This window comes from Orcinus orca, chromosome 11, assembly GCF_937001465.1.
Source record: "Orcinus orca chromosome 11, mOrcOrc1.1, whole genome shotgun sequence".
NCBI lineage: Eukaryota > Metazoa > Chordata > Mammalia > Artiodactyla > Delphinidae > Orcinus > Orcinus orca.
In genome coordinates, this window is record NC_064569.1 from 68,534,661 (window position 1) to 68,557,744 (window position 23,084).

Consider the following 23,084-nt stretch of genomic DNA (forward strand, 5'->3'; position numbering starts at 1 on the left):
CTGGCTTATGTCCTATAAGGCCACAAAACTGTAACATTTGTGTTTATATATTTCTACCAAACAAAAATCTAAAAGTTCACATGTAACAGTTAACAGTTTTCAGGACTCAAATAAAATATTAAGTCAAGCACAGTGTTTACTCTTATAAAATTAAATAAGTTTTGGGTGAGTCTGTTTTCTAGACCTTAAAATATATGCAAGATTTGTAAGGAGGAAAGTCCATTCACCTGTTACATTTCAAATTTGGATAATTTTTCTTAACAAAAGAAAAGCAAAGCACAAAGAGAAGTTATGTGGAGAAGAATTAACATTAGGTTAACAGTTTAATTTGAGATTTTTTTTCTCTTTATAATTGAGCTGAGATACTAAGAAAGAACAAGGATGTTTATTATAAGTAGCAACACATCGTTTTTGCCAAATGCAAGCACAGATTTTAAGAAGACATTAACTCAAATAGAAATAGCGTTCAATTCAGAATAGCACATATTCAATTCAAGCACTGGAAGTAAAAGAAGGCTAAAATTAGAAAGATATGGGTAACTTTACTTTTTTAAAGTGGCTGTCACTCAGTAAAGCCTTTTTTGTTTAATTGTCGAAGTTTCCCTTAGAGGTTTGCCCCATACGGAAAATCATTCAATATCAATACGGCTCATCGGGATATAAGATTCAGCGTACAGGGAGCAGACAACCATGTCCTTAATTTGGTAGTTCCATGTCAGGAAATAGTTTTTTTCCCTTTTATATTCTTGTTTTCATTCCACTGAAGACTGATTTTAAATAATTACAATACCAGCCTCAGCACACAAGTAGGACCAGCTAGCCAGTCATGAACATATGTGGGCATGACTTATATGTGTTTTATAACTTACCATCACTTATTTAACAGAGTAACAGAGTACTGTGTTTTTCTCAGTGGGTTTTATGAAATATTTTCAGTACTTTATCCCTAGGACAAAGTACGTCTTTATCCACAGGATCATCCAAATATTTGTCCACAGAAAAGTGAGCACAATTTGAAAGCAAAATGAAATTTGAGAATGTAAGCATCAAACAATCATCATTGAAAAGTAATTCTTTAATAAAAGAAAAAGTCTTAGAGTAATTAGCAACATACATATATATATAACGACAACTCATTGCCATAAACTTACATACAATAATTTTAAAGTATCAGTGTATTTAATAAAGATATATCAAGTTTATCAGCAGCCTTTGATTTGTAATAGACATTTAGCTATGGATATAGAAAATTCATTAGTACAAATTACTGCTCACATATCATCAATTACATGAAGGGTCATATAAAATATTTGAGCTAGAACTTTTAAGCATATACTTAATAGTTCCCTCCCATTGCCCCCTAAGCCAACTATTCATATAACTAAATAACAAATACAAAATATATACTATCATTATTATAGCCTACATCCTCCACTTACTAACTGTATTGTGTCACCTTAAGCAAATTATTTATCCCTCTCATGCTTCATTTGCCCATCTGTGTAGTGAGATGATGTTAATAGTACGTACCTAATAACATTGGTGTGAAGTTAAAATGATTTAACAATACATATAAAGCGCTTAGTAAAGAGTCCAGTATGCTGTAATCACACAAAAATACTAGGTGATTGTATTATAATTGTAATTATTATTAATAGTAATAGAAGTAACATGTTCTTCTTTAAAGTCTCCTATTCACATTGATCAAACTGGGAACATTGAACTTGTTCTCTTAGTCCAGTTTTTTTGATAGGATTACAGAAATTCAAAGCCATTGGTGGTACAGGGTAGAAAAGTGATTTTGGTTGATTTATTTTCTGGAAGAGGGATGTGTGTGTGTGTGTGTGTGTGTGTGTGTGTGTAAACCAAAGCACATATGTATTCTAAATTTATATCACTGGTACCATCTTAGCTTTACTTTTTTGTCTTTCCTCTGTTAGCTAAAAAGAAACTTCTTTAAATGCAGTTCTCAACTGTGTACTCTGCAGTGTACATCCTACACTACCAAGTTAAGTGCTCTGGAAATCCTATGAGGCCTATATCTAACCTAGACAATTTTTTATTTATCAAAAAAGGAAGAACAAATGCACATTAAGGTATGCATTTCCTAACTTAAATCGCTGGCATATTTAACACATCTTGTTAGAAAGAAATATTTTGTACAGAATATGTTTCTGTTAAACCACCTAACTGATATATCTGTTTTGTTTTACTTTTAAAAATAAATATTAGTATTATATTTTAATAATAATTACTACAATTGATTAAGTGCCTACTCTGTGAAAACTCCTAAGTCTTATGTATTTTGTAATATCGTACCAATTTTACAAATGAGAAAATTGTGATTTAGAGAGGCATAGAACTTGACAAAATCCACCTGAAAGTAAAAAGTAGAGCAAGGAATTTACATCATATCAGAATGTATCCAAAGCCTAAGAACTGTCTGCACTATATTAAGAATGAACTAATTTGGGAAGGGGGGAGATATATGTTCTATGAAAGAAAAAAAATGGCCAAGAGTGGTTAAATCTACTCTATAGTGATAAGTGCTCTATTTAATTTTTTTTCTTTAGATACAAAATGTTCCTGTATGGGAATAGGATATTTAAAATATTTTATTGCAAATTTACTTTTAGTTCTACTCAATGTAAGAAAAAATTAGTATAATACGAAGTTATAACAGTCTGTGTGATTTTTTTTAATATTGACAGATCAGAGAGTCTCAGAGACTACAGATACTATTTTTAATCATTTGTAACATTAAAGCTACTCAGCATCTGGAAAAAAACTTGGTTATAAAATAATGTATATAGCTGCATGGTTAGTACATCTGCCACTGAGTTGTCCTGTGGGGTTTTTTTAATCACAGCTGGAAAAAAATATATAAAATATTGCCATTAATATTAAAATTCCTACTTTAAACATTTGGGATATATCAGTCTACACACTAAAAATAGATTGTTAAAATGAAAAAAATCAAGGAAAAGACTTGATAATAAATATTCAGATATCTCTGTGTCAAGTCTAAGGATTACTTTTATGTCTTAGTTATCCAATGAGATTCCCATACATTGCCTTTGGTTCTGCAATAGAAAATAAATAATTATGAATGAACTTAATAAATTTCTAGAATTTCAGTTAGCTACATCTAAACTTTGAATCTATCCAATATATAAACAAATGTTTCTGGAAAGAATCACAAAGAAGAATCTAATATGAAGTTGAAAGGTTGAAAAAATGCAGTCTCCCAATGTTGTATCTACATTATGTTTCTCCCTAGTGTTCTATTGCTGCTGTAACAAATTGTCATGTACTTGGTGATTTCAAAATTACAAACACGTATTTTCTTACGGTTCTGTAGGTCGGAAGTCCAACACAGGTCTCACTGGGCTAAGATGAAGGTGTCGACATAATTGCATTCCATTCTATAGTCTCTAGGGGAGAATCTATTTCCTTGCATTTTCCAGCTTCTAGAGGCTGACCACAGTCCTTGGCTAGAGTCCCCTCCCTCCATCTTCAAAGCCTGCAACCTTGCATCTCTAGCAACATTCTTCCTAGATACATCACTATCTGATTCTCCTCTGCTGCCTCCCTCTTCCACTGATAACGACTGTTGTGATTATAGGGGGTCCACCAGGATAGTCTGTCTTAAGGTCAGCAGGTTAGCAATCTGAAATCCATCTGCAATCTTTATTCTTCTTTGTCATGTAAACTAGCATATTTATAAGTTCCACAGTAATCTCTGGAGGCAGCTATTCCTCTGCTTACCAAACTCCCCCACTGTTTTTACTGTATTCTAAAGTTATCAGCTACATTATTTTAGCAATATATTTTACATCCTCAAGAAACTCTTGTGAAGAAGATACTATTCACTGGCTTAGCAAACAAAAATCCCAAAACCCAGGCTTCCCTGGTGGCGCAGTGGTTGAGAGTCCGCCTGCCGATGCAGGGGATACGGGTTCGTGCCCCAGTCCGGGAAGATCCCACCTGCCGCAGAGCAGCTGGGCCCGTGAGCCATGGCCTCTGAGCCTGCGCGTCCGGAGCCTGTGCTCCGCAACGGGAGAGGCCACAGCAGTGAGAGGCCGCGTACCGCCAAAAAAAAAAAAAAAAAAAAAAATCCCAAAACCCCATTCTCCTTGAAGCCTCCACTGTGGAGAATGACATAGTTTGAACTTGCTTCCCCAGCCAGAATCCTGGCTAAGAGTGGCTGTGTGACAGAGTTATGGCTAATAAGCCTGCCGAGAGCTTCTAGTTTCCCTTTGCTTTTAAAAGGGTCAGACCTAGCTGCTCTCATATATTATTTCTTCTCTCCGCCTTGGTTGCAGATATGATTCCTGAAGATAGAAGAACCATGTGGTCTGCAGGAGGAAAAGGCCAAGAGAATCACAGATATGGCAGCCTTTAAACGGATGATCCATCAAACTAATGCCTGAAGTGGCTTATCTCAAGAGTTTCTGTCATGTGAGAAAAATCAGTACTTATTTGTTTATGTGACTATTAGTAGTTTACCCTGTTGCTTGCAGCTAAGTTGAGTATTCTGCAATTAGTAACCCAAAGTACTCATATCGAATTTACCTTGAAACTAGAAGCAGCATTTTGAGACTTTTTCTGAAAAAAAATCTTCTTAATCACTTTGACTGTTCCTATTATTTAAAAGAAAACCACAGTTTTGGAGGGAGTCCTAATGTCTGTACAATGTCATCAAAGTAAACAAAGAATACAGAACACAAGGATTTATTTTCTTCTAAATTTCATAATTTTAAATGCCAGTTATCAACTTAATGTCTCTCACCTCAGAATTTACCCTTCCTTACCTGCTTTGCAAAAACAAATCTGGCACTTTAAATATATTTTTCCCTTGCCAGTTGGCAGTAAGCTTTGTCAATAGCTTTGCAGGAGAGAGGGCTTTTCCTCCTGGTTATAGCACTCACTTGGAAGCCTCATGCATTGCACTTGAATACTTGGCCTCTCCAGCACTGCATTAACTGTGGTGTGGGTAGCTTCTCGGCTGCTCCAGTGTCCGGCTCTTAGAGCACACACTGCTTCTCCAGCATCAGGCTCCTACAGCTCTTGCAAACTTGTCTATCGCCCAATTTTTGCCATGTATAGCATCCAGCAGTCCTCAGCAGCAAGCAGCTTCCGCCAGAATCCCCTCAGGAAGTTCCACGGCAGAATGTTTCCATGAGACATCTTTCTGTGAATGGCTTTCTTCTATACCCCAGAGAATTGATTTCCAGCAAGTTCTAGAGGGAAGAGTTCCAGCAACTTCCACCAGCACCTCATCACAATGATGTCTCTGCCTTTCAGTGAGAAATGGCCATGCCTTCTCCAAAAAGGTGTAGCTTTCAGCCCTGTCAGGATGGAGGGTGGGCTCTTCCATCGGTGTTCTGGTAGTGGCCAACACATATCTGCTATTCCCATATTCTATAGAGTTCTCTTAACATTTTACCAGCTTATCTATCATTAATCTAATCCCCACTACGCTTAAAAGCTCTTTATATTAAATGTTCCCTGTTCAAATTACTGCATAGTTCTATCTCCTGAGCAGACCGATTGACATTCTTTGAAGTACTGTTATATTCAGTTACAGTGACATTTAAGAAGTAATTGTAGAATGTACCTTAATGCAGCTTCTCTCAAAAATGTTTCTCAGAACCTGCCACATGATGTGCTCCAGGAAAAATGGGTTCCAAAGTCCAACAGCTTAAATAATTCTAATTTCAGTTAGAGATTCATAGCACCTATATTAATTCTCCCAGAGATTTTGCAGCAAATATAATCTAATTTGAAGCTAGCATTTCCTGAACCTAAATGACTTTGAAGCAGTTTATTAAACAAAAACAACTGTAGCCATTTGTGAAACATCGGAGTGGGAAACAGTCTTGGAAAATATTTTCCTATAAATATCAGTGTAATACACTAGCCTGTCAACAACAAAAAGCTTTTGAAGTGTATGGAAAATGCACCCTCCTGGCATTGTGTGCCATTTTTCGACTCTTCTTCTGCAAATGTTAGGAAAATTTTGACTATAAGATGTGTTTCCCATTTTTCCATAAATGCATTCCTATTCAGAGTGGGTATAATCTGGCATAATTTTAAATAGATCTTTAAATTGTGAATAACGGGAAAAAAGAGAGCTTTCAGTTCATGTTATCTCATACCAATCTTCTCCATGTGTGATATTGGTCACTTTATTTGTTATGAGCCTTGCTCTTAATCAAAAATAAATTCCTAACTGAAGTCTGACTAGCCTCTCTCTCATCCAAAGAAGATTTAAATAGAAGAGTAGCTCTCTAACACTCAGTATCTGTGGCAGGCCACTGCTGAGTGAGCTTAGCTGAAAAAAACTCAACACTAACTGCTGTAACAGGGAAAGTGACACTGTGTAATGGTGATGTGATTGTTATTTATTTAGACTAAAACTGCAAAAATTGCCATTCTTTTCCAAAGTCATAACCTGCTTATAACAAAATATCCAGTCTCACTGCTCCCTTTATATAGCTCTGTGACGCCAGATTACATTAAAGAACTCAAATTGATTCTTCAGAAAGAAGAAATATTTTTTTACAATTTTACTGGTTAAAAAGACACAGCAAAAATATTTCAAGTTTTTCCCTCCTGAGTGCTTGAGATGTTTTTAGCAAAAATTTTGATATCACATTGATGTCTGTGTCCCTTGACAGCCAATAGTAATTGTTATGAGACTACTATTGGAATTTTTTCATGGTTTCTTGACATGCTGGCAACTTATAAAGTTCATGAGAGCAACATTATGCCTTATCTTTCTTTTGTTGCCCTGTGTACGTAAGTAAATTAATAACCTATAGTGAATCTCCAATAAATGATGAAGTCAGAAATCATCATGATAAGTAATAAAGAGCCTAAGGTCTACAATTAAATGTTCAAAATGGCGTTAATAAACTTCTTTTTATGAAAGTTCTGTCTGAACTTTTCCAGTCTCATAATTTTACTGACACTAGTGCTTCTCAACTATACTTCAGGAATGCGATAAAAGCTTTTGGTGCCTCACCCTGTCCTCTTTACTAGTTTATTATCCGCTATCTGCTGTGAGTACTGAAATGAATGGCTTATAATTGTGGCCTTCTCAGAAGAACTGCCCTTGGCTGAAGGGAAGCAACCTGCCTGGAAACACTTGGGCAGTTTCCCCACCCCCTTCCCATTTACTGACTAATAAAATTATACAAAATTCTGTCCCTTAGTCTCAAGGTGTACAACTCTACGGGGTAATTCATTCTTTAGGAATATCCGCTACTCCCTGTCTGTACCACAGCAAAACTAGTTTGCATCCTTGCTCAGATTTTCCCCTCACCTACTTGACTTCCTTCGTTCTCTTACAGGATTTTCCTGCAGAGCACTCACGCAGTACATCGTGCACGCCTGAATCTTTGTCTCAACCTCTACTTCTAGGATGTAAGAAGTGATCCCTAGGAAGCTGATCTAGAATGGGATTGTGGAGTTGAAAATTTGGTGGCCAGCTGAAGTGAAGACCCCATCTCAGATGGTAGGTAGAAAATTGACAGTCACTGGTCTACTGTGAAACTGCAATTCTTAAAACTTTCACCTCTAGCGAATTTGACTTATCTGCGGTTGGAAAGGGGTGCACTGACATTTGATATCTGATCAATAAAATATCTCTGGTCTTTGAGAAATATGGCTATTATAGTAATGATAATAGTTGAGAAATTAGATAACTGCTGGTAAGCAACACTGGTACTTTGAAAAGAAAAAGTGGCAGACTTGGGGTGATCAAACATCAATTCCAATAATTTAAATAAAAATGTGAGAGTCAGTGCTTACTTCAGCAGTACATACAATAAAATTGGAAAGATACAGAGAAGAATAGCATGGCCCCTGTGCAAGGATGACATGCAAATTCATGAAGCACTCCATATTAAAATAAAAATGTGAGTCAGAGGCTTCCTTAGTAACATCTGATAAAACAATCATTTCCTATAATGGGAGGGCTGATCATGTTAAGAGACTGGCATAGAAGTTTATTTAAAGAACAGAAAAATATAGAAGAAGGTTGAGTACTCATCTTGGCAAATCTCTTTCATGAAATTTGGATTATAGTTATGAAGGATCCTGAGACTTGGGATGGGAACATTAGGTAGATGAACTAGAATATCTTGAGGGCCCAAGTCCCTCTGAAATTTCTAGACCTAGAAAAGTAGCACTATATTTTATCCTCTTGCTGAAGGATAAAATATAGCCCCTTGCTTTAGGACTATATGGAACCCTCAGATGTGCTTTCCCAGGCAGTTTCCCCCCCACCGGAGGAAAAATACACAAGTTTTATTCATATGCGTGTGGGAGCATTCAGATGAAGAGGCTCACCGAACATCTCGAAATAGAAGTTTATATACCAGCTTAACAGGGAAAGGGAAGGGGGAGAGAGGGCTTCTATGGGAAGAACAAATGAACCTTTTTTAGGGAAGAAAAATGCAATTTCTCATCCAGTGAGAATGATTGGTCTTCTCCTGCGAGCGAAGCTTCCTGAAAGAGGGGATTTATGGCAGCTTCACTTCCAAAGTTTCTGCCTTTTAGTCAGATAAGGGAAGCTCCAAGCTTTCCATATCTGCTGTATCTCAAAAGTCTTTAGTTTAAAATAATGTTCATACTAACTCTGGGGGCTGAGTGGGTCCCTACAAAGGGAAATGGGCTCTAAGTGAGGATCAAAACAATGTATGAGCTTTAGTGACATCTATGGTGACACTTCAGAGTCATTTAAAAAAATGTTCTGTTTCTTAGCTGTGCTCTGGGCAGGTGAGTCCCAGGCAATTTTTGTCTTCTTCAACATAGGCTCCAATAACCCCACCTGCTTAACAGATCAAATCATAAGATAACCAACTGGAGAAGTGCTAGGCCTGCTAAGAGAGGAAAGGCTACATGACAAAGAGCTGCCATAAGTCACGTAGCAACAGGAAGTGGGAGGATATGACTGGGAGCAGATCCTGAGGGAGCTGAATCAAGGGGCACAGAATATAAAGGTGAAAAACAAAGAGTTTGCCAATATGGAAACTCTTTCATGACACAAAATTTAAACCTTGACTTCGGTCCTAGTAACCAATTCGAAAATGTTTCTGAGATGTCCCTTGGACACTTTGAAATAGATTGACCACACACAGTAAAGAAGATGCTAGAACTGCCATGGCAGATTGTGGAGAAAAATGGTCGTGCCTGAAGTGGGTATTGTAGAATGGATCTGTTATGAAAGATGATAAACTACGCCAGCTGTCTTTCCTCAGGAGGCCTGTGACTTGTCATTTAAAGATAAAAAGGAATGCACTGTGAGTGGGCAGCAGCACTGATAAAATGTTCAGCCATGTCTCTTCATTTTTAGACTAGGATTCTTGTTACAAGATGCTGTTATAGGACTGAAATCCCAGTAACAATGAGGATGATTAATCTCTGAATAGCAGAAGACAAGTGCAAGCAAGGTGAGTATAGTTGCCATTAATAGGAGAGCAAGGTTGAAATGGTAGTCTGTGGAGCATGACCATGCATGGCTATATACAAAGATGTATGTGGAGATGACTAAGCAAATATGGTGGTTTAGGGGTAAGATATATATATATATTCCAAGGAGAGTCAAAACAGTTATATTAGGTTTCAAAAGAACAACATAACAATAGTATAATTAAGTCTAGACTCTTCACTGGTAACAACCTAGCAACAACTTAAAACAAAATAAGATAGTTTGAAACCAAGGAATAATAGACAAATCAATAATAAGCAAGTGCAAACAAAAAGAAATACTATTAGCTAAGATTGAATTTAAGTGTAATAATAATAAAGAGGATACATAAAATATGATGCAAGTGTCTAATAAAATATATGATAAACCTTTATTTTTATGTACATATAACATAGAAACTAATAAATTATGCAAAAATTATCCAAAAGAAAAAAGACCGTTATAACAATATAATTGTACTAAGAGACAAATTTTTCCAAATTGGAAAACTATAATAGACAGAAAAGTAAAATAAGTAAAATCACAGCAGAATTGGGAAATATGATAAAAATTATTGACTCTATCTAGTACTCGTTAATAAGTAAATAAAGAATATGCATTATTTTTGGTATGAACATGAAATATTTATCACCAAATATTTATCACCAAAATTATACATATTTAAAACAAGTGTTGTGCTGTTATCAGGTAACTATATTAACAGTTATCTGATAATGATCCGATAAAATTGAAAATAAATCATAAAAAGATCTTAACAATTTAGAAATGATGAAATTTATACCTATATAATCCTTGTATCCAAAAGCTGTATTTTAAAACTTTTAAGATTCAGAAAAATTGAATTCAAAAGTAAATGTATAGCCTTAATGAACTTGATAATAAATAATTAAATGAAGAAAAGGAGGAAGGAAGAAAGGAATTTCTTACTCAGCCTACAGAACATTTGAGAAAGAAATATAAAATAAACCAAAAAAATCAGAGGAAGAAATTAATGTAAATTAATATAGTTAAAATGTAAAATTAATAAGTAGAAAATATAAGAAATAATTTTTTTAAATATCTACAGGATTTCTTTATTAAAAACAATTAGATTATTACTGTCCAGTAGAACTATTGATGATAGAAATTTCTATATCTCTACTGTCTAAAAAGTAGCTACATGGGACACTTGAAATGTGGTCAGTGAAACTGAGGAACTAAATTTTCAATTTTATTTAATTTTAATTAATATAAATTTAAATCTAAAGGACAGGTGACTAGTTGTTATAATGTTCAACAGCACAAATTTAGTTGAATAATTTTTCACAAGGATAATTCAAGGAAAAAGATAAAACTTTAAAATATTTTTTATGGATTAAAAAATCTATAAATAAAGTCAATGTACAAATAATAGATTTGATTTGGAAAAAAATATATTTGATGAAAACTAAAGACAAAGGATAATATCTATAGTATATAAGGAGCTTTTACAAATTGGCCAGAAAGGAATAAACAACCATACAGGAAAAAGTAGATATGAAGAAACAATTTACAAAGAATAAATAAATAAGGCCAACTGTGACACTCAAAATTCTAAGGTGGCCTCCATAATTCCCCAGCATCCATTCCCTTGAGTATAGGTGGAAGTGTGACTTTTTTCTAACAAATAGAATATGGCAAATGTAAAGGGATTTTTTTCACTTGAGTTAAGGTTCTTAAATGGTTAACTTTGAGTTAATGACGTAAAAGATTGTCCTGCCTGGATCTGACCTAACTTTGAAGCAGTAGAGACTAACTCTCTTCACTGCTGGTTTTGAAGAAAAAAGCTGCCATGAGGAAATGAATTCTACCAACACCTAGAGGCTGCTTGAAAACAGACCCTTCCTTAGTCAAGCCTCCATATGAGATTGCAGCCTTGCCAACACCTAGATTTCAGCCTTATAAGATTCTAAGCAGAGAATCCTTCTGAGCCATGCCTGAACTTCTGAATCCTTTTGAGCCATGCTTGAACTTCTGAGTGAGATGGGTATTGTTTTCAGCTGCAAAGCTCCTGGTACTCTGTTATTCTGCAATAGAAAACTGATACATGAACAAACAAAAAGATGCTGAAAATAAGTAGTGAGAAAAATGAAAACTAGAGAAACAATTATTTCTATTGTGATGGTTTCATGACTGAAAATTCTTTGAAATTCTTCCCAAAGGTGGAGTCCAATTCTCCATGATATAAGCTAGCCTTAGTGACTGGCTTCTAATGAATATAATGAGGTAGAAGTGATATTAATGACTCTCCTGTGCTGAGAGTTCTCCCCTGGAATGCTTGCCCTGGAGCTGAGCCACCATACTATGAAGAAGCCAAAGAGCTCTTGGAAAAGCCACATGTACGTATTCTGGCTACTAACCCCAGCTGAAATCTTAGCCAACAACTATCGTCAACTTTGCCAGATCGTGAGTGAGCAAGGTTTTGGATGATTCCCTGCACAGCCTTTAAGCCAGCCCAACTGAAGCTGAATGAGGCAGAGAAGAACAAATTCTATCAAATCAACCCACACCGCATATTCCGCAGAAGACGTTGTCAATATTTTAAGCCACTAATTTGGGGTGGTTTGTTACAAAACAATAACAGAACATCTTTGTACTCATCTGACAGGTGAAAGTTTAAAAGAACAATAATACCTATGGCCGGTAGGGATGTTGGGAAAAAGCTAACTGTGGGGCAACAGGCAGAATTGTTCGAAAATGATTCTGAGTGCTCACTCTAATGAATGGTGAGGCAATGCCTGCACCCAAACCCTGCTTCCCACGGGCTTAAAGATTTCCAGGTGCTGGGCAGCTGGTTTTCCCAAACAAGCATAAACATCTGAAAAGGAAAATTCACCTTGCCCGGCAAAAACTAGAAAATATATTCCTCCATTTACAAGGTTGCAACAGTGAATTGTATCCCTCTCTTGGAACATTTATAGACTGTGTGTGTATTCAGCAAGCTGCTCTGGTCCTGGCAGGAGTCTCTATAGGAAATAATGAGGATGGAGGATCCGTGCCTTCTTCTCCTATTGGACTCTGGTTTAGAAGTTTTCTGAAGTGTTCCTATGTGATATTGTAGAAAATGTCCTGAAGTCTAGAGCAGGGCTAGTAGCAAACATAAAGGGGCCCACCTGTATGATACGGAGTGACAATAAAAGGTTTTCACCTTGCACAATATTTACTCAAATGTTGCTGGTGATTGTTTAAAGCAGAGGTTCAACAGTTAATAGAAAACAAACAAATGTAAATAGAAAACAAATATAAATACAATGAAAAACAAAAAAAAGAATTAATATAATTTTAATATCTATTGATAATAGAATAGTTGAATACATTATTGTATATCAAGAACATGGAAAATAAGAACTCCCATATATAAACATATGCATATAAATTAATTATATATCATATATATGCTTTTGGTGAAAATGAGAAATATGAAGAACTCTCTACTAGGTTGTTCATATGAAGAGGGTAGGTTCAGAGAAAAGGAAAATAAAAGTTGATTATTTTTAAAAAAATAAAAAGACATCAGAGTCACTGTGTGTCAAACTAAATAGGCATCAGTAATTTTAGCAGGCCAGAGTTTATTACCTGGAGGATATGTCACATCATGGGATTTTCAGCCTTTCCTTAGGTACTTCACAATTCCATAGCTCAAGATGGAAATAGTCACATTTTACTCATTCTATCTTTTTTATTTCTGACAAAAACTTTCGATTTTTGATGTTCAAACCAATCAGTAGAATAAAAGGCTGAATAATAGCATATTTTCTTCTAAGTCCAGGAGTCTGCATTATTCTATAACAGACGCTATTTCAGAAAAGCAATGTCCTGATCAAACAATTGCTTGGTTACTACAGTTTCAAGCCCCCTGGGAAGCTGCTGGAAAGAGAGAGGAATATATTTTATCACAATTTTTGCATCTTCCTTGCATCCCAAGTGCAAGTAGAGTAAGTAAATCCCGTGAATGGTATGAAAGGAGAGAACAAATGGGGGGAGAGCTGGATGGTTGAGAGCAAGGCTTTGAAACCCTGCTACTGGATTCCCAACTCTGCTCCACCATTTATTAGCTCTGTAAATTTAGGCCATTCTTTGTAAAATAGAGGTAATAATAGTACCTATTTCATAGTATTTCATAGTATTGTAATGAGGTTTAAATGTGTTAATGCCTTTAGTGTTCTTAGAAGTGAACTTGGCATGCTGTAAGAGCTCAACGGATGTCAGCTGATATTATTACAATTATCATTCTTGACAACTGAGCAGTCTAGTTCCAAAAGCAGCAAATAACTGATTCCTGTTATTTCTAAATGGCTAAGGTGTTTTATTCCACCAGTAATGACATTGTAGCAAATGCTGTAGATGCCCCGTCCATATCCCCTGGACCTCACCACTTGTATGCACTCCAGCACCCTCCTGTTACTTGACGTCAAGCAGACTTGAAGAACTAGAGAACTAAACTCCCACCCCAAGAACAGCTCTCAACCAATGACCTGACAGGAGTTGGTGTCTAAATACTCTAGCGCCCTTTCCCCTCAGAGAAGTAATTTTGAGACATATATTTTACCCCTTCACTAGAGCTCTTATGCTTTGATTAAGGTGCATCACATAGGTTTATTGGCTGTCATCCTTCCACTATCTCATGGTCCCCCGCCCTACCAGGAATGCAGTGGAATCCTTCTTTCAGGGTTGGCTCCTGGAGGAACTGAAACTGAAACAGATTTCTAGTTCAGAAACACAGTAACATACACTGGACTTTTGAAATATAGAAAATATATTCAGAAATCCCTCAACTGATAAATAGCATTACTTTTGCCTTATGAAGTGCTATAAAATATAACTGAAAAAATAATTAAATGAATAATGGTTAAGAGCACAGATTCCAGTGTCAGTCTGCTCCAACTCTCACTCCACCTTGGCAATGTCACTTAATCTCTCTGTAACTAAATGTCTTCATCTATAAAATGAATATTACAATATTACCAACCATATAGGGTTGTTATGAAGAACTTATATAATATGCAAAGCACTTAGAATGTGATCACTGTTATTATTAATAAAACTGAGTTGGGCTTCCCTGGTGGCGCAGTGGTTGGGAGTCCGCCTGCCGATGCAGGGGACGCGGGTTCGTGCCCCAGTCCGGGAAGATCCCACATGCTGTGGGGCGGCTGGGCCCGTGAGCCATGGCCGCTGAGACTGCACGTCCAGAGCCTGTGCTCCGCAACGGGAGAGGCCACAGCAGTGACAGGCCCGCATACCGTAAAAAAAAAAAAAAAAAAAAAAAAAAAAAACTGAGTTGATATGCAGAAGCTAGATTGCCATAGTACAAAGTAAAATATTGATCTAAGTCTCTCTCTCTCTCTCTCTCTCTCTCTCTCCCTCTCTCTCCCTCTCTCCCCACTCCCCTCTCAGTCTAATGCCTTCAATGCCATCCTACTCCCTGGAATACAGCTGACCTCTCTGCTTATCCCCAGCCCACTCCTGGCACTGTGGCCTGCCCCAGCCACTGACAACCAAAAGCAATTTTGGCACAAATCTTGTCCCGCAATCTCCTTCATAATCATTGCTCTTGTTTCCAAACCCAACCCTAAAATGTGATTGAAAATTGGGCTTGGACATTCTGACAGGTGTGAAATGATATCTCACCATGTTTTTGATTTGCATTTCCCTGATGACTAGTGATGTTGAGCACCTTTTCACATGCCTGTTGGCTATCTGTATGCTTTCTTTGGAAAAATGCCTATTCAGGTCCTCTGCCCAGTTTTAATCTTTTTTTTTATACTGAGTCGTATAAGTTCTCTATATATTTTGGATATTAACCCCTTATCAGACATATCATTTGCAAATATCTTCTCCCATTCAGTTGGTGGACTTTTTGTCTTGTTGATGGATTCCTTTGCTATGCAAAAGCATGAAACCATAAAACTCCTAGAAGAGAAAAAGAGAACATAGGCGTAACACTCTTTGACATAAATCATAGCAATATTTTCTTAGATCAGTCTCCCAGGCAAAAGAAATAAAGAAATAAAAGCAAAAATAAACATACGGGACCAAATTAAAAGTTTTTGCTTTTATACATATATGTATATATATATAATGGAGTATTATTATTATATTTACTATATAATATATATATATATGTGCTGGAATATTAGTCATAAAAAAGAATGAAATATTGCCATTTACAGCAACATGGATGGACCTAGAGAATATTATGCTTAGTGAAATAAGTCAGACAGAGAAAGACAAACACTATATGATATCACTTATATGTGGAATTTTAAAAATAATATAAAGGAATGCATATACAAAACAGAAACAGACTCACAGACATAGGAAACAAACCTGTGGTTGCCAAAGTGGAGAGGGCGTGGGGAGGGACAAATTGTGGGTATGGGATTAGCAGATATTAACTACTATAGATAAACAACAAGGATTTACTGTATAGCACAGGGAATTATACCCAATACCTTGTAATAACCTATAATGCGGTAGAATGTGCAAAAAATACTGAATCACTATGCAGTACACCTGAAACTAACACAATATTGTAAAGCAACTATTCTTCAGTTTAAAAAAGGTTTTAAGTTTGAAAAGGTCCCTTTTGTTTATTTTTGCCCTTGTTTCCCTTGCCTGAGGAGACATATCCAAAAAAATATTGCTAAGACCTAAACTACTAGCTTTAAAACAACAAAGATACAAAGATGTAATGTTCAGCACAGGAAATATAGCCAGTGTTTCATGATTACTTTATATGCAACATAATCCATAAAATATCAAATTGTTGTACACCTGAAACTAATATAATACTTTACATCAACTATACTTCAATTTTTAAAAATTGGGCTTGAAAAAATTTCCAAATTGGTACCCATCATAAATTCTGTGTATAAAACTATGAACACAAATTCCAAGTATTGAAGACCTAGTGTATATCTTCATAGTCATTCAGTAAGTTTCTAACCAAGTTATTTTACCCTAAATTAAATATTCTTCTCATTTGAACTTGAGAAAGCATCCAATGTCAGGAATGACAAGTTATATTAACTAAAATTGAGGCTAAGTGATAGGTCTCTATCTCCTGTCCAACTGGTGCTGTCTCCTGCAGATGCTCCTGTGGAGGCTGGGTAACCTCTGGAAGCTGACTTTTTCTGCTACAGTCTTTGCAGTTCTTTTATTTGCATCCAGATCTTAACCCAGCTCTCCTCAGTGTCAGAGCCATCCATTTTCACTTACCTTCCCTCTGTCCTAGCTGAGAAATGGTCTTTCTTCATCATGCATTCTTCCAAATTTCTGTCTTCTGCCCTGAGTTCTTGCCTTCCTCTCCTGAAGTCCAGACTTTTACAATTTAATTACCTGTTCCTACTTTTCTGCAATAATGACCTTCATCTCAGGAAATGGATACCAAATGCCTAGTTGTTTCCTGATTTGGGGATCACAGGAGGCAGAGCAGTGTGGCTTATGTACATTTGTAATTGAAAAGTTATATTCCATCAAAGTTAGTTAAGGATTGTGTACACAGTCATCATTTGTTAATCTGTTTTGTTAACTATGATAAACTGCTTAAGGTCAGAAGCTGTCTCAAACACCTTTGGATACTTAAGCCTTAGCATGTTGCCTGATATATTAGAAGACCTCAAAGAGCCTCAGTTGGCTCTTTGTTGGTGGCTGAATAAATTTATGAGATGCCAAAATGGGAAGACACAGAGAGATGCATGTTAGGTGGGTGGTATGTGAAATTTGATCACAGACCTAGGGTGGACCACATACCTTTATACTCAGAGGAAATTCCATTTTAGCTGGTTAGCATCAATACAGAACAAAAGGCAGCTCGCTTAGACCATAGCAAACTAGAGCTGTTTTACCCAAAAGGGAAAGATAATGACCATTCCTATGCCAATACACACACACCTAGAAAGAAAATCCCACTGAGAATAAAGTTTGATTTAAAAGGAGGGAAAAATAAGGCATTAGTTGAAATAGGTTATAATAAGGCAGTTTATTAAGGGCTTAATTATCCGCACCCCCAGAGGAGGGTATGATATTATGGTGGAGGAAGAAATCATAAAACTTAGCATCAGGGATTCATCTTCTTAGATATTAAATAGGTAATTAATCTTAACTGCAAGAGGCAATTAAGCCTCACTCAGGAAGGTGAGGATTTTTAGGCTCACAGTCAAAGCAAAACTTCAAGCCAAAGCAGAAATAGAAAAGGCAGGAGAGCAAAATAAAGGACACCTGTGAGTACTTTTCTTTTGCAAAGTACATTAATCTTTACATTGTTTCTGTATTAATCTGTATTGTTTTGGAGGAATTTAAGTTGTACTTGAGATAAAATTTTATTTTCTTTTATTTAGAAAAGTACTCTGAATTTTCTCTTATTTTGGTGATTTTTGTTTTTCTGCAGTTGCTATAGGCATAATACCGTAGATGCCAAGAGTGCACCTTTGAACATTCTACATGTAATAGAAATGTAATTTGACAATAAATCTGTAGAAATACAGACTGGGGGAAGCATGATTAGTAGGATCCTTTATACATACCTTACAAAGTACGTAAATTCTAAGAGAAAGTTTTTATTAAAATAAAAAGAAGCATTAATTTTTGCCCTACATAAAATATTAAGTAAATAAATTTGAAAACATTTTAACTAATATTGTAACTTGAGGAGTAAGGAGGATAGCATGAATTTGCTAGAGTAGCCATTACAAAATGCAGCACTATTTAAATCTATTTAAACCATAGACTGGTTGGTTTAAACAACAAAAATGTATTTTCTCATGGGTCTGGAGGCTGGAAGTCCAAGATCAAAGTGTCAGCAGGTTTGATTTCTCCTGAAGCCTGTCTGCTTGGCTTACAGATCTCCATTTTCTTGCTGGGTCCTCAGGGACTTCTCTCTGTACACACAGGCCCCTGGTGCCTCTCTGTAAATCCTAATCTCCCCTTCTTAGAAGGATACCAGTTAGGTTGGATTAAGACCCAGCCTGACAGCCTCATTTTAAAATAATTACCTTTTTAAAGTCCTATCTCTAAATACAGTCACATTCTGAGGTACTGGGGGTTAGGGCTTTAATAAATAAATTTTTGCAGAACACAGTTCCATTCATAATATATACATATAGCCCCCCAAAAAAGCATAAACCTTTGAGGTAAAGAGAACTGAGTCAAAATTCCAGTTCTACTCTTGCTTCATGATTTGAAGCAAACTATTTAAATCCACTGAGGCTTGGATTCTTAAGCATATGTAGTACTTGGATAAAAGTATTAACGTGGATGTTCTCCCTGACTTCTGCCAGCCCCACAGTAGGATCCTATACTTGGATTTCAGCTCTCTTCTCACTACGACACACCTACATACTCCTATCGCCCCAGGTGAGTCAGTCTTTGCGAGACCAATTTCTGGATTTCTTGTCTGTAAAATGGGAACTATAGAGTACTTCAGAGGTTGTGAAGATTAAACAATTGAATACAAGAAAACTTCATACAAAAATGCCTAGCCAAGGGAAAGCACTACATATAAAAGATAGGAATTACTATTATGGCTATTAAATACCAGAGATAATATATACAAAGTACATGTGCCAGAGCTTGGTGCACAGTAAGGTTACATTACAAAATAGTTACTTGTATTATTACTAGTGTTTACTACAAGGGTCTGTTTATAACTACTGCTACTATTATAGTCATTATTATTATTTTAATTACTGCTATTACTATTATCATCCACTGCTGTTAATATTTTTACTGAAATGACTGATCTTTCTAAAATTCTAAAATTCAAGTTGGAAAAATGTTACTCCCCTGATGTAAACATTTTAGTGACTGCCAATTGCTTTTAGGACAAAGCACAGAGTCTTATATGGCTCATAATTTTCTGAAGACTCTAACCCCTCTGAGCCTCATCCCTAGCCATTTCCTACCTGCCACAATGTAGCCGCACAAATAATATTTCAGTTCCTTCCACAGCAACAAAAGCACTTACCATGGACCTGCCTACTGTGATAGAAGCACAGGGACTACAGCTGTGGGGAAAACAAGATCCCTGTACTCAGGAAGCATGTATTCAGGAAGGAGGGGATTGTGGAGTCAAATAATAAACAAGTAAACATATTAGCCAGTGAAACATGCTTTGAAGAAAGTCAAATACAAATACAAGAAAGAGACTGAATGGTGGACAGCTTGGGATGGATTGCATAGGAAAGATTTCTCTGAGGAAATGATATTTAAGGTGAGATATGAATGAGAAAAAGAAGTAAGGTGAACATTCCAGGCAGAGGGAAGACCACATGTAAAAGCTCTAAGATGAGAATGCACTTTGTGAATTCATTAAACTGACAAAAACATGGAGTGACTAGGGCCCACTGGGCACAGTTGAGAGAATCAAAAGATGAGATCTAGAGGCTGGGAGCAGCCAGATCCTTCAGGAGCTAACCTGTGTGAGGAGATTGGCTTCTTTATTTTTTTTCTTTTCTTTTTTTTAATATGTATTTATTTATTTGACTGCGCCGGGTCTGAGTTGCCGCATGCAGGATCTTCATTGTCGTGTGCAGGATCTTTAGTTGCAGCATGCTGTGTCCTTAGGTGGCCCAGTGGCTAAGACTCTGCGCTCCCAATGCAGGGGACCCAGGGTTCGATCCCTCATCAGGTAACTAGATCCCACATGCTGCAACTAAGAGTTTGAGTGCCACAACTAAGGAGATTGGTTTTTATTATAAGGGCAGTGAAAGCCATTAGAAGAACTTGGGCCTAATAAAACATGATCTGATTTCCATTTTCATAAGACAACTTCAACTTCTTTATTTAGAACTGATTGGGAAAATACAATCATGGAGACCAATTAGAGGGCAATAATGATAGTCCAGGTGAGGAGTGATGGTTCTTGGCTTTGAGCAACTAGGCAGATGATGGAAAAGGCTGGATGAGAAAGTTTTAGAGGGTAACACTGAGACCTATTTCACATATTATGGCAGATACTGTTATTCTCTCATATCTGTTCTTTCCTCCCTCCTTACTTGCAGAGCTAGTTGATTTTTAGCTGGACATGTGTCTGCCTAGAAAAAAGACCGTATTTCCTTACTGAAAGGAACACAGACTAAGTTCTGAACAGTGGAACATAGAAGGGGTGTGTGTAACATCACAAAGCATGCTTAAAGGCAAATTTCTCTTTCACAGTTCTTGTTCCTTCTGGTACAAAGTAGACCAGGAGTGACCATCTTAACATATTTACCGAGCATGGTGGAGCACAGGGTACCAAGGAACATGGGTTACGAGAATTAATCTTCAATATGGGTGAGAGAAAAATTAATCTTTATCTTTTTAAAACCACTGGTATATAGTTAGATATACAAGTCTGGAACTTAGAGAAGTTGTCAGGGAAAGATACATGAATTTAGAAATCATTTGCTTAAAGATGTTATTTATCTAAAGCTTAAAACTGACTAGAATCACTGAGGAAGAAAATTTAACCAGAGAAGTCCACAAACTGAGCCCTGGGGCACTAGAGTTAGGGAAGAGGAGGAAGCTTTATTAAAATAGGATAAAAAGGAGCAACCAGTGAGACTGTGCTATCTTAGAAACCCAGAGGACAAGACTTCAAAGAAGGCATGAGTGGTTAAATAATAGGTCAATCAATGAGGACATAGAAGAAAACAGTGAATTTGCAGCAGCATGGTTGGTGACCTTGACAGGAACAATTTCAATTGTGTTGCGTGGACGGAAGCCCAAATTTAGTGGGTTGAGGAGAGAGCAAGAGGGAAAAACATAAAGACAATGAAGACCATAGGCCACACATCTGAGTTTTTGAGTTTGTTTTGTTTTTGTTTGTTTGTTTTACCCTAACAGAGCAGTAAAAAGATGCAAAAGAGGAGAATGAAGGTGAGTCAAGGAAGAGGAGTTTTCCTTTGTTTTGTTTTGTTTCATGGCAAATAATAGATCTATTTATTCTTTAAAACATCCCCAGGCATAGTCTTTCTCATGGGCTTTTTCACCTGTGTTCTCTGCCTAGAATAAACAATTTTCATTCACAATTTTCTCCTGGCTTTTCCACCCAGCGAAAATTAAATATATCCCTTTTTTTGTGCTGACAGTGAAATTCAGCCTAGAGAGAAAGAAGTCTCCTCTTTCAGAAATTTTTACAGTAGAAAAAGCAGGACCTGTGAGTCAAATGGACCTTCTAAATATAAATTGTCTAATATTGAAGTAGTTGCTTAACGATTCTGTCTTAATTTTCTTATCACTAAAACAATATGCTTTTTTAAAAATTACTGAAAGTCTGCTGTAAAACCTCAATGAGATAACATGTAAAAGGCTTTGCATAGAGCTTGTCACATACTTGGCCACCAATAAAAGTGATTCTTTTTATTGTGAGCCTGTCTGGGTCCCTCTTTCCCTCTTGTCCCTCAATTTCTGCAGATTCCTTTCTGTGCTTCATCCTATTTTTGTCCATTTCTAGACTGAGCTAGAATATTGACTCCTTTTTCGGTAGTTTTAATTGCAAGGAACAGAGATACATTCATGTCCCCTCAACTTAAATAAATTTAAATATAGGAATGATTGGGAATAATCGATCTAATTCAGTAATTTAAATCTGAGTGCAAAGAGACTCAATAATTGGGGCAGAAGCATAAAGAGCAATGTCAATCTGCAGATGCCAAGAGGCAAAAAGAACTATGAGTAGGCAGAAACTGTGAATGAGTGTCTTTTTGAAAGACTATTAGAGTAGAGAGGAGATGGTTGACTTGCAGCAACAGTGGAAATAGAAATCAGAATTGGTTGAATCTGAATCAACACTGTGACGAGATTACTCATACACAGATGAATAGTGGCTGCTAAAGGCCAAAGATAATACCCAGTCCTCAGAACCCTGTCAGTCCTGAGTGACCTTCTATTTCCTGAACTATATTCCAGTCTCCTGCAGCCTTGCTATACTTGTTGCTATTTCTTCCATGATGTCGGTAGGATGTCTTTTCCTGATTCCAGTGAGGTGCCAGTCTTTTGTCTTACTTGACAAACAAAAACCAAAACAAACAAAAAGCAACAACAACAAATATATTTGACCCTAACTATATCAGAAATAGAGTCTTATGGTGCAACAAAAACAAAAATACTCAGGAGTGTATCTACCAACACCTCTAATGCAAAACAAAACAAAACTTAAAACAGGGAACTGAAATATGTTTCAGAAAGGAAAAAATAGGAGAAAACTTCAACTATTGTGCATAAAAGGCCGTCACTCAGTGATAAAATATTCCACATTTCCAAATCTTTCATAGCCTAAAACCATCCATATATGTTTTTTCTTAACTGCAGCAGCAAACCTTTCCATCTGACTACCTTCTATATGGTGAGAGTACAGCAAAATGACTAAGAGGGTAGATTCTAGAGGCAGAAGGAGTTTATTGGAGGCCCAGATCCAACTCTTACAAGCTGTGTGATTAATCTTCCTGACCCCCAAACTTGACTTCCCTCTTTCATAAAGTTACAACTGCTTACCAGAACTCTCTCTTTGGGTGTCCTGTAGGTATTCATCATTTTCTTCCTCTAAACACCCTACGTCTTCAACAATACTGAACAAATGCAATTCCAT

The 23,084-nt window shown here is 36.5% G+C and overlaps 1 long non-coding RNA gene and 1 other non-coding gene across 2 annotated transcripts; both read left to right on the plus strand.

The window, feature by feature from the left end:
- Positions 1-7,392: 7,392 nt before the first annotated feature.
- Positions 7,393-18,858, plus strand: LOC125960387 (uncharacterized). Its single transcript, XR_007469966.1, has 3 exons — positions 7,393-7,522; positions 9,365-9,461; positions 18,796-18,858. It is a non-coding gene; the product is annotated as an uncharacterized LOC125960387 (long non-coding RNA).
- On the plus strand, positions 7,811-7,917 carry LOC117196910 (U6 spliceosomal RNA). Its single transcript, XR_004477337.1, has one exon. It is a non-coding gene; the product is annotated as a U6 spliceosomal RNA (small nuclear RNA).
- Positions 18,859-23,084: the final 4,226 nt, after the last annotated feature.